This window comes from Dipodomys merriami, unplaced genomic scaffold, assembly GCF_024711535.1.
Source record: "Dipodomys merriami isolate MVZ:Mamm:240054 unplaced genomic scaffold, mDipMer1.0.p SCAF_262, whole genome shotgun sequence".
NCBI lineage: Eukaryota > Metazoa > Chordata > Mammalia > Rodentia > Heteromyidae > Dipodomys > Dipodomys merriami.
The window spans coordinates 753,815-767,686 of record NW_027204071.1 but is presented as its reverse complement, the minus strand read 5'-3'; positions in this window follow the sequence as shown (position 1 = coordinate 767,686).

Below are 13,872 nucleotides of genomic sequence, written 5' to 3'. Positions count from 1 at the left end.
GAACAACTCTCAGATTCTGTAGAAAAGTTAGAAAATATGTCCTAAGTAAGACTAAAATCAAGTGATAATTTTTAATACTAGACAGTCTTCAAGTGAAATTTCCCCAAAAAGCTTGAGAATATTACGTAGGTGGGAACAAAAATAGTAAGAAAATCAAGTCATCATTAATAAAGGGATCGGATCCAGGAAGAAATGAATCACAGACCCCTTCAGGTGTATCTGAAAATGTTCATATCCTGTGTCAAATGTTAGAACATCTTTGAAAATAGTACATGAACAGTCTGAGCCATCAGTCTAGCGGAAAATATTATTGGAGCAGTTCAGAATTTCTAGTCTGTATCTAGATTAAATAAACCAACAAACTATGGTAAGACAATGTGATACAAGCCAGGAATTCTATCACTCAGACTTAAACAGGTAATTAGAGAATGGAATGACATAGTGATACTTTCACTGGACTAGGTAGTATAATTTTATCTCAATAAAACAAACCAAGAAAGGAATAAAAATTAAGTCAGAAAGAAACACACAGTTGGAAGTTTGGGCTAATTTTGTCATTACGTTTTGAGAAGTCAAGTTTCCTATTGAACTGCAACTCATATATTTAAACTCAGTTGTGTTTAAATATCGTTTTCATTACAGAACATTACTAGATGCAAAAGAGCACATGATTCCCAACCAAGAATTTGAAAGAGCAATAATCATTCTGTTAGATTCCAAAGAAATGATGAAGGATTACAGAAGTTTAAGCCTAGAGAAACAGGAAAGTTCATTTAATGTAGGACTTTGTAGACCTGACTAAATAAGAATTGAGATTTGAAATAAATATTTTTGTTTGTAATTTAATATTCTATTAGATACTATAAAATTGTTTTTAAGTAGAAGGTTTAATTTACAAATTCACAAATGATTCTGGCATTCTATTTGCCTAAAATATTCGTCAAGTGAGGTATAATTAGAATTTAGTTAATAGTTAATTTCAACAGTTCATAAGTAACATGATAATGTGAATAATCTAGATAAAGTTGCCAACAATTTGATGCTATTAATTTATGAATTTAGCAAAAGAGCAATTTTTTGAGACTTTGCTGTAACATGATATGAAGAGAGTAATTGTGTGACATCTTTTTTTTCTACATCTTTTTTTTTCTATACATAACACAGGAAGAAATTTCCTTAATTATGTACCTCTGTATACAATGAGAAAAATGTTAGGGTTAGGGTTTGTTTTTGTTTTGTTGTTTGCTTTGTCCTAGGGCTTAACTTCTAGGCCTGGGCACTGTCTCTGAGCCTGCTTTTGCTCAAGGCTACTGCTCTACCACTTGAACCTCAGTGCCACTTTTCGTGAGCAGTTTATTGGAGGTAAGAATCTAAGGAACCTTCCTTCCTGGGTGGAATTTGAACCAGGGTCTTCATATCTTAATATTCAGACATTCAGATCTCCTGAATGTCTATGATAGATAAAATATATAACTGTAAATAATATTTGCAAGTGTTCTGATCTCAAGAATAACACTGGAGCCGGGCGCTTGTGGCTCATGCCTGTAATCCTAGCTGATCAGGAGGCTAAGATCTGAGGATCGTGGTTCAAAGCCAGCCTGAGCAGGAGTGACCATAAGACTCCTATCTCCAGTAAACCACCAGAAAACCGGAAGTGGCGCTGTGGCTCAAGTGATAGAGCGCTCGCCTTGAGCTGAAGAGCTGAGGGACAGTGCCCAGGCCCAGAGTTCAAGCCCCAAGACCGAAAAAAAAAAAAAAAAGAATAACACTGGTGGAAAATGATGCAGCAAAGTTTAGTGTAGTGTTCTTTCTACAATACGAAGGGCATCATATTAGCAGAAGTGTAGTATTTTTTCACAATAATTATATGCTTGTCCTGTTGTGAAATTAAGGAATTTTAAGGTGCACATTACAAGTTGGAAATTGTTGAGCTAGGATGACTTTATGGCAGAAAACTTGGGATTGATGGTCATAGAAATAATGGCTTACTTTGATGAACAAATGTTTACTCTAGAGGAATTAATATAGATACTTCTTAGTTTTACCTTCTACCAGACTGTGGCTATTTTTTCTGTTGAATTTAAATATGTAATGCCACATTGAAAACTGCACCTATTGCAGAATTAAATAAAATGCAAACAGGTACTCTTTTGAATGTCTCTAGTATGGCATGTTCAGAATTTGAAAATGAGTAGTTAGTAATAATAGGAATCTTGAAGAACACATATACTCTGCCCTCTTAACAATTATTCAGTTTGAAAAGTTAAGAGTTTCCATAGAATGGAACTATTTCTGTTTTAGTATGAGACAATACTAAAATAATGTTTTTTTCAAAATAATGGCAAGTAAATTCTGAAAATATTGTATAGTTTCATAATATTTAAGATGATGACCCTCTGATAAAGGGGTAATTAATTCAAATTGTTCATTTCTTAAAAAGGTAATACACATGGAATAATATTTACTATACCAATACAGTGAAATTATATTTTATGCAGCTCATTTTTAATATAATTTTATTATCAAGGTGTTATATAGAAGGGGTTGCAGTAATTGTAAGGTTTGAATACATAACATGTTGAACTTTTTACCTGCTCCCTCATTTTTCTCACAGTTTTCCTTCACCCCTATACAGCTCATAAGTTGTAATGTAAATTTCCAACATGTTGTTTTTGAGTATTGCTATTGCATTGGTTTGGCCTTTGTTCTTTGTCTCGCCATTTCATTGTGCGTCCTCCCTTGCCAAATTAAGATAAATGTATCTACAATACACAGGATACTGAAATCAAATATAACAGGGGATAAACCAAAGAGAAAACACAAAAGAAAAAAGAAATCACATAGTACATTAAAAACAACAACCACAAACAGAAAATTCTGTTCCCATATCCAGGAGGTCATTTTGCTCATCATCATCTTATATGGTCATAAAAACATAGTTATTGAGCAATTTTGCTCAACTGCTAAGACTATCCTAGACATTTCTAACTTATTACAAATGAGGAAACCACGGAATCTGTTTCTTTGTGTCTTGTTTATTTTACTTCATAGGATTTTTCCAAGTCTTTCCAGTGCATACATAAACCACATTTTGTCAATTCGTTCATCTACTGAGTGGCATATTGGTTTAAAACATGACTGCATATAACTATCACTTAGTGTCATTCAAAAATGAGAGAAGCCACTTCCCCAGACATTCTAAAAGCATGATTTCTAATTAAGATAGGATTTTCATGGTGGTACGAGTTTTGAGATATCTGGATGAGTCTCGTGTATATCTTGCACTGAATTAGGCAGGAAGATATCCAATATCATAGAGAATAAAAATGGTAGTGACAAAAATATTTCCCTTGAGAAAGATATAGAAGGCTTCCAGAAGTATAAAGTAGTTCAGATAATTTTGAAGAATTTAGAAATGCAAGCTTAAGTATGTCTCTTTAAATAACAATTATGTAAGTGGAAGGGCAAAAAAGGGGAAGAGAAGAAAATGACTGACCGCATATCATTGTCCCATGATAGAGTATAAAAAGACATAATGTATAACTTTCAAGTTAGAGACCAATAGAATACATCCTACTTAATTTAGGTTCATGCAAAATAATTACTTGGCTTTTTCCTATTTTAATGCTCCAAAACAATTGAAGAATTATAGAAAAGTTATGTGATTGCCATTGCTTTAACCTGAACACTAACTGTGATGAGCCCTTTTTTTCTCACTTTGCAGTTGGAAAATAGTCCCTGGTTGATGATGTTGTGGCTGATTAAAGTCAGAGTTAAGGGCTTGTACTTGTACAATTATCCCAGAATAGGTTAAAGCAGGTTTTTCCCCAAGATATCCAAGTACATTGTCTGAATTTGTACTTTGAACACACCCTCACACCTGAGCACATTATTTGAAATTATACTTCAGCATTTCTTGGCACATTCTATTTTGTGCCCTTGTCTTCTTTGCACATTCCTTTTGAGCTCATATTTGCTCTATCTCCATTTCATCTGTAAAAACTGATAAGAAAATTGTTCAACTACCACTTCTTCTTTGCACATGCCCTGTCTATGTATGAAGGTACAATGTCCATGTTAAGCAATAGTGTAGTACTAACTCTCTGAGGAGAAAAGTTCCACAATATGACCCTATGTCCACATTAGAGTGTGTAGAATTTAAAGCATTGTAAGACAAACCGTGATATTGGAATTAGAAGGCTCCTTATGGACATTTTCTTGGAGCTCATTAGTTTTCCCAAGAGAAATATAAATACCCACAAAATCTGGATTGATATTTTTAATGTTACCACTGTGCACGCATGCATATTAAAAATTTGCACAAATAAAGAAACAAAAATACTAAACCATAACAGGTAGATTGACTACATGCTTATATCAAATTATGGAATAGATTTTGGAAGCATTGCAAATTCCTAACCAGTATGAAATAACTTCCTCTCTCCCCATCACTACACACAAAGATTTAAGAGTGTGAACAGAATTATTTCAAGTAATATAGTATAAATGTTACTGCAATATCATGTGTATATCTAAAATTACCTTGAAAGTAATAGATTCTACATTCTATTGAAATATTAATTATTCTATTCTAGGAAACTTTTGGAACAATAGACTGTATGTCTTTGAAATGAAAAAGGTAAAAAAATAACATAAAAGTTTTAGAGTAAGTCTGTATTCAGCAACATATATATATATATATATATATATATTATGTAGAAAGACATACATTTTTAGAGATTATTTGTCATCAGAAATATATACATATATATGAATTTATGTGTAGAACGATGTATATTATAGTGAAACAAAAATCTTAAAACATAATTAAAATTTAAAAAATACATCCAACCAAGCGCCAGGGACTCGTGCCTATAATTTAAGCTGTTCTGGGTAATGAGATCTTAGAATTGTGTTCGAAACTAGTTCAGACAGGAAAGTACTTGTTAGGGGGCTGGGAAGGTGGCTTAGTGGTAGAGCCCTTGCCTTGCATGCATGAAGCCCTGGGTAAGATTCCTCAGCACCACATAAGCAAAAAGAAAAAAAGCTGGAAGTGGCTCTGTATCTCAAGTGGTCGAGCACTAGCCTTGAACTGAAGAGCTGAGGGACAGCCCCCAGGCCCCACTACTGGATCCCCCCACTAAAGAAGTACTTGTTAGATTCTGATCTCCAATTAACCACTAAAAACCGGAATTACCTCTGTGCCTCAAGTTGTAGAATGCTGGCTTTGAGCATAAAAAGGCTTAGGAATAATGCCCAGGCCTTGCAAACAACAACAACAAAATATATCACATTAATTTCACAAAAGCACCATTTAACTGCTGTGAACATTTCTTAGAAACATGAATACATGCCCCTGGAAAATGTTAGGTAAAAAGTATAGAATATTTATGTTTATGTTAAAGACATGACTATTTAGTTTGTTTAAGATATTAAGGTAATAATTAAGAATTAAGAATAATGATAATTTATTGGGACTGGTCTTTTATTCTATTTTACTATAGTAATAAAATGATATTTGTAATGATTGTATAAAAATACTCTTGTTTGGTATTTGAGTTATAATAAGTAATAAACACTTTTAATTGATTTCCAAAAAAATCATTTTCTTAATGGTATCAATCCTTTTGTAATTTCAAAACAATTAAAAAAATTAGTCCAGTGCTGGTTGGCTCCAAGGCTATATTTGTTTTCTTGTTCTAGTTTTAATATGTTGGTAGAAATTAAAATTCCAAAAATTCATTGGATATTGATATTCAGGAACATCTTCATAGGTACTAATATTGGAGTCGCTTAAGTGGAATTGTTTTATTTCATTTGTTATTTTCACAAATAAATAAAGATGATTATGTATTTTGTTTCTTTTCATTGCTATTGGCTCTTACCTTGAGAATAATTTTTTTCCTAGCAAAGTAGAGAAAAGCAATTGAATTGAGTAAGTAACATATGACTTTCATAGAATGCAGATGCATAGATTTGGGTCTTCTGTCATTTGCTAAAAGTTTCTTGCGGAAAAGGTTATCAATTACTTATATGTGATGCATAACTCCTAGATATTACAGTTATCACATACACTTTTTGATTGAGTTATCTCTGTATGAACTCAAAAAAAAAACGGACCAAAAACACTCAAAATACACAAAATCACATATTTGTTTTAAATGCTGTAGTTTACAAAGAATTTTTAGTCAATATTGAAAACATCTTTTAGGTATTCTGCAATTTATGTGAAGTATTTTAACAATTGTTTTGTTTTTGTTGCCATGAAATTTACATGCAATATTTAATCTCCTTTTATTGTATAGATTTAGTGCTTTGGAAGTAAATTATACAATAATAGGTTTTCCAAGCCTAATTTTCACAAACTTGCATTTCTTCAAATAGAAATGCTGTAAATTTTAGAACAGACATTAAAATAGATATAAAATTCACTTACAGGAATTTATCCAGCATACATCCTCTATAGTGTGTCTTTTCAAATTTGTTTTTGGGGATTATTTCCAGGGTCTCACACATATTACTCAAGTACACTGTCAATGAACTACATTCCCTGTCCAAACAAGATTTTTACTTCTCTTTAATACATACATAGAAGTGTAATGGCTGGATCATATACAATTCTCTTTGACCTTTTGAAGAATTGAAATCTTGCTTGCTAAAATGATCGAACTATTATACAAATCATTCTCCTATGTAGAGCTTATCATTTTCTCCACAAATGCATTACTATATTTTGTGTCATCTTTTTATATTAGGTTCAGACTAGTAAGTTTTCTTTGTCTTTTTTCTTAGATACTAAAGAGGAACTTATTTTATATGCTCCTTCTATTGACTATTAATTTGCATATGTTCTTCAAAGAAATATCTTATTCAGGAAAAAATTTATATAGAATTAGAAGATATAAAAATACTTAAGATTCAGAATCATTGTAGCATTAACATTGGAGCATTAACACATATGTTCCCTGTATCTGTTGGATATGTTTTCACTTCGGTTATAGGGTCCTTTGAATTATGAAATGCTATCAATTGATATAATCCAGTTTATTCTTGCTTATCTTTAGCCACTAATGCTTTCCATGTCCAAGTTTTAGAAACGTTTACTGATGTAATGTCATGAATTTTTATATTTATATTTTATAGGTTTTCACATCTCACATTTAGTTTGATAATCATTTTTTATTTTAAATTTTTGTGTAAGGATGGAGGTAGGACGTGTGCCTGAGGCTCATATCTGTTACCCTAACTACTGAGGAGTCTGAGATCTGAGGATCACAGTTTAAAGCCAGCCGTGGCAGGAACGTCCATGAGACTCTTATATCCAATAAACCACTAGAAAACCAGATCTGGTGCTGTGACTCAAGCGGTAGGGCACGCGCGTTGAGCAGAAGAGCACACAGACAGCGCCTAAGCCCAGAGTTGAAGCCTCATGAATGACAAAAAACAAAACAAAACAAAAAAGTATTGAGGTAGTAGTCTAAGATCATTCTTTAAATCTCAAGAGACAATAGTGCCAATACACCATTTAAGATTTTATTTTTATTTCATAAAGTTATAGGATAGTTTTCAAAATTTATTGACCATAAAACTAAGAATTTATTTTTGACAAATCTGTTACAATCTTCTATGTATCTGCTCTTATAGTAGAACTATTTTGTCTTCACTAGTAAACATGGTAATAAGTTTCAAAGCTAGAATGAAGGCTGAAGCTACATCATTTTACATGATTGTTCTGACTGACCTGTATTCCTTGAATTTACATACAAGTTTATTGAGCAGGTGGACCAATATTCTACAGAGATATCTAGATGTTTGATAGTCACTCATATTTTGTACCTTGTAAAAACACAAGACCCCAGATATTATATATCGAGAAATGTCTTTAGAGAATACTTGAAATAACTAAAATTAATTTAGGAATGAGTTAAGATTTAGATAATGCTGTAGCATAATAAATCTGAATGATAACAACTTGAGCTATACAACAGAGGAGAGTGAGAGGGGAAAGAATGATGGACCATGTAGGAGCTATATGACATTGCTATTGTGTTTCAAAAAACAGAAAGATTTCAGAGAAGAGAAGGAGAAGAGTAATTGTCCTAAGTCAAGTTTCTTTTTAATCCATCTAATAGTTTGGACCAAAAGTCAGTGAAAATGGAAAAATAAAATAAAAAATAGAGGATTGTATATACCTGTAACAATGTAAGGATATTGTAATAAGAATATGATAATTAATTCTCAAAGAAATAAGAGAAAGAGTAGCTAAACTCTAAAGGAAAAAAAATGAAGAGAGAAAAGAAGCAAAGTAAAACCTTTATCAATAACAAACACAAGAGTTTGGAAGTGGAAAGGCAGTGGGAATATTCTAAGTAACTAAATATTGCTAGCGTGGATAGAATATGGATCACGTTTTATCATATATTATTTTGAAAAAACATACTAGGAATGAAAGTTTCAAAGTCATGATTTAAAACACTATTTTGATTATAACTAGGCAGTATAGCTCAGTGGTAAAACATTGGCCTAGCATGTGTAAAGCAATGGTGTGACCTCCCAAACATTACAAAGTACACAGAAAGTGCACACACACAAAAACCATATAAACACACACATACACACCACATACACATATTTGGAATATAGATTTTATCATATTAAACAGAGGAAATTATAATAAATAGTAAAAGTATGTTATATGATATCATAATATTGCTTGTACTATTTAAAAGTTTAGTAGAAATAAAATAATCACAGTATGCTTGGATTTTAATAGCTTAAGTAAATTGAAAATTAATACAAGAAATGAGAACCTTTGCAAATAAGTTTTAAATAATAAACATTTTGAAACGTGTCCTTTTATTTTGAAAAAAGATTGATGTTACTTGTATTTTAACTCAAGATTTAGAATATGATAGCGAGGTGCTGTATATAACACTAGCGATGGCTATATCTCTAATCAGTTCACTATGAATAGTTTTATAATAAGGTCACAGAGTTTCTCAGTATCTCCCGAATTACAAACTCTATTTACACTTCCCACCATAGCTAGAAAATGGATTCCACAAATCAACATGCCGAGCTCAAACATTTTTTTTAATTCAAGTAAAAATATTTCCAAAAAGTGACCAAGTAATGAAGCCTTTCTTAATAAAGTATGTGCTTCTTGAAAATACAGTAAGTATTTGTTACCTGGACAAATATGTTCATAAGTATAAGAAAATAAATTTATTTAACATCATTAACATTATAAAAATTAAGAAAACAATTTTTAAATAGTCACATGTTAAATATTATAAAAGCAAAATACATGTCTGAATAATTTACATGTGTAAAAATCATGCAAAAATAAATAAACTAATTCTACAACTCTGAAAAAAATGAATTATCCTAAAGAAACAAATGAAAACATTTAAGCACAAAATATGAAATTTAGAAAATAAAATGAAGTGTACTCTTTAGTTGACTTAATTAAGTGTAAACCCTCTGTATATCAACCCATTGATCAATAGCAACAGCAAAAGTATCAGTGGTTCTTGTTTTGAGTGTACAAAAATATCGATGGAAGATATAACAATGTTCCTTCCCTAAGAAATGTATTCATTACCTCATTTATGTAACTTTAACTCCTTTGTACATTACCATTACAATAAAATTAATTGAAATTTAAAATAAACCTATATATAGGTATATATATATATATATATATATATATATATATATATATATATATATATATACCAATTAAGAATTCTTAGAAGCCATTGGTTAAAAACTTTCTAAAAATCTTCCCTAAATATGCAAGGAATATACTTTGATGATACTATTTAAATACTTCAACTTTAGCAGAAAAGCAAAAAGTTTAAAAACTATTACAAAGTAAAGTAATAAATCAGAATATATTACTATTAATAATAATCATAAGACGAATTTATAGTGGTAGTCAAATATGTAAGAAATGAGGCAATTTGCCATTCATTTGCACTTAATAAGTGTGAAAGAATTTTCTAGGATTTTTAAATTATCATAAGTTTAATGAAGAAACTATTCTGTCACATCATATGATAATCAGATAAAGCTGATATTAAAGAACAGATTGTACTAAGTTTTTGATTGTTCATGTATATACTTAATTTGGTTGTGGGAAATTGTGGGTATTTCAAGCTGGAGTATATTTTTCTTTCTAGGCCAGCGTCATATCAGTGGTTAATTTTAGGATAGGGATTTTCTTTCCACAAGAACATGCACCTGATCTGTCCTTTTAGCCTTCCCATCATCAATGGAATCTGACATGAACACCAACTTGTCTAGCCTGCTACCTTGACTGGCCTGGATCCGCAGTCCTTCCAATGTTAGTAACTAGATAGTTAAGGATGTTGGAAATGATCCAATGCACCCAGCTGTAGATTGAGAAGGAATTCCACTAAACTTTTGGCCTGGGTTCTATTCTCAAGCCTCCTAAGTAGGTAAGAGTATAGATGGGAACCCCTGGTACCAAGCAGTAACTATTTTTAAAGCAATTAGACATATATATATATATATATATATATATATATATATATATATATATATATATATATATATATATATATATAACTTAGGCTTGTGATTACCTCAGGAAATGAATAAAAGAGCAGTGAAGCATAGAGGACACCCAGAATTTTAACTAGGTACTCAGAGGCTGAATAAGCTTAGCTAGCAACTAGGGAGTCTGAGATCTGATGACCACTGTTCAAAGCCAGTCCAATCATGAAAATACAAGCGATTATCTAAAAATAAAAACAGAAGTGGCTGAAGTGGTAGACCACTATCCTTGGGCACAGAAGCTGAGGAATATATCCCAGCCACTATCAAGCCTCAAGAATGATGAATGCATGCATGAGCACATGCACATATGAGTTTGCATACTCACAATCGCATGAACACACACACACAAATGAGTATTTCAATGTGAAGTTCTTTAATTTTTACCTTGCTGTACTTTATTTCCCTGTATTAGGTCACAAATTAACAAAATCAGCTAAGGACCTATTTACATAAAATTCATCATGTTTCTCTAAAATCTACTCTCATTTTGGAAGCCTGCTTTTATTTGACCCAAAAGTAAATTATTCAGGTAGTCAAGTCATCACTCTCAAGTCTACAGTATTAGATGATTGTTTAGGTTCCTCCTAGCAATATGATTTTGTGAACTCCTGCATCAAGTAATATATTTCTTTCACTAGAAGGGAAGCTTCTGTCAAACAATTAATAATAGGGTTTTCTCCTCTTGGCATGCATCTGTAGTTATATTATCTTCATATATTTCATGATCTGTGTATGACAAAGACTACCGTGAAAGTAAAAACACCCTTCTCAGCGTTTAGCATTTGTATACCATTCATAGATATGAAGGTGTTTAAATGTTACTGAAATTGCTTTGGAATAAATAATGTTCACCCTATTTTGAGAAAGAAGAATTGGTTTCACAGCACTTTAGGTAAGAACTTGAGGGAAATAAACAAAAGGAAAAGTAAGGAACAAATCAATACATACATTCAAATGAAACAAAACAACACAAGAAAACACAAATTAATTCAGTACTCAAGAACATGCAGGAAATGAAAAGATTTAAAAAAAATCAGCTATGACAAACTTTTGAAAATCCTGACTACATGGGAGTGCACTGTTGTGAGAACAGTGGCTAAAGCCCAGACTAGACAGAAAGATCTGTACATAATACCATGCACTTATTATTCTAAATTGCAGGAAGAATAACATAAAGTGGACTGTGGCCAAGATCATACACAAGTAGGAAGCCAGTTTCTATCTGAAAAATAATCTTGATAATTTAGGGCTGGGCACATGACAAAGTGGTAAGAACACCTATTTAGGGAGCACAAGACACTGAATTCAAACTGTAATATTAGGGGTATTAAAGATAAAAGCCATGATTTTAAATAATTGGAATAATTGTAACACTTGAGTATTTGAGTCGAGAAAAATCCATGAGAGAGACAGAATGAACCTATGTTCCAATGCTTTCTACTTAAGTGATAATATTTATTGGTACTTCAGACAAAACAGAGTTACCTTGCAAATGAGCATGGATGTACATTTGGGTGATGGAAATACTCTACTTACACAGGTGTAAATTAAATAATTTTTTTGGGTAGATTGTAGTTCTTGAACTAAGAGCTTGGGTGATGTCCCTGAGCTTTTTCTCTCAAGGCTACCACTTTATTACTTTGAGCCACAGTTCCAATTCTGATTTTCTGTTGGTTGTTTGGAGATAAGAGGCTCATGTACTTTCCTGCCCAGGATGGTTTTAAACCATGTTCATCAGATCTCAGCCTCCCGAGTAACCAGGATTCCAGGCATGAGCCATCGATGTTTTTAATAATTTAGTAAATTGTATAGTTACAGAAGTTATAATTATCATTGTAACCTGTGTAATATATGTATGTGTGTATTTATCAATACATAAGGATAGAAATAGTTTAACATATTTTTGTATCTACAGTACATATATGAAATCATCCTTCATTATAAAATAAAATGGAAACAAAAGTTAATGAGGAGGAAAACAAAGGGAATTGTTACATGTTTCTTTTTGTTGAATGAAATATGAATCAGTTTGGGAAAACCATCTCTACTTTAACAAAATGGATAATTGCTATTAATTCCAATCCATCTATTTACCCATATTGTACATCCTCGTACATGCGTGTCAAAATCAAACCACACTTTTTGTTTTTATTTAACTCACCTGTTATAATTTAGGGGCTAGATGAAGTAATCAAATAAAGATTAAAAGAATAGTAAGTGAGGCTATGAGTTAGAGCTGAAAAAGATTTTAAATATGATAATAGCTAATTAAAATGCATATTTCTTACTTTTACACTGTTTTTATGTCTCTCATTCCCACATTAGGAAAGTACATAGAACGTTCTCACTAAATTTATGTAATTATTAAAAATGTATTGAAATAATATGGGCACAGTGTGGTTTTAGCTTATTGAGACCTGTATGGGGTAGTTTGTTTTTGAGGATTTGCAATACGTTGTGATGGAGATGAAGGGAAGGATGTGCTTATTCTAGAAAACTGGCTATAGGATTGCTCCCAGAAAGATAATGATGAATTCTTCTAAAAGGTTACAGTAAAATCACTTTCACAATCATCTTCATTACTGCACTATTCACCATAGCCAAGATGCCCTTTGGCAGAAGGATGATTGGAGAAAGTGTGTCATATATACACAACTGTATTGCACCTATCCATTATGAGGACTGTTACATTATTTGCAAAGAAATGGATAGATCTAAAAATATGTTAAGTAAATGAAGTCAGATCCAGACACACAAAGGACCCATGTTCTGTCTCGTATTTGGAAGCCAGAATTATATGCAAGTTAAACAACAATATTAACTAAAGCTTTCATTTTTCAGAGCAATATTTAAAAGGTGTAATTTCTTATAAAATTGAATTTTAATCCAAAAAATTGAATACCAAGAAACAATCACTTGGAAGATGTGAGGGGAAGTCAAATGGAAGGAATAAAAAGAGTTATGGAGTAACAGTGAAGACATTATATTCAATGGAAATAATATGAAACTAGAAAAAATTAAAGTGGGGTGAGGTTTGGAAGGGTAGGAAAAGTTATATAAAGATCCATTATACTTAAAAAACTCATTTATTGAATGGAAATTCCCGTGTACAACTAGTTAAGATAATAAAAACATGATTAAAAACAATGGATACATTTGATCTTAAACTGAATTCTCTTAAGCCATGAGTCATTATAATAGTTTCCTCCTCAGAAATTTTCTTTGCAGGTATTTTCCTCATAGTGACAGAAAAGTGATCAATGCAATGCATATCAATACATCACATTG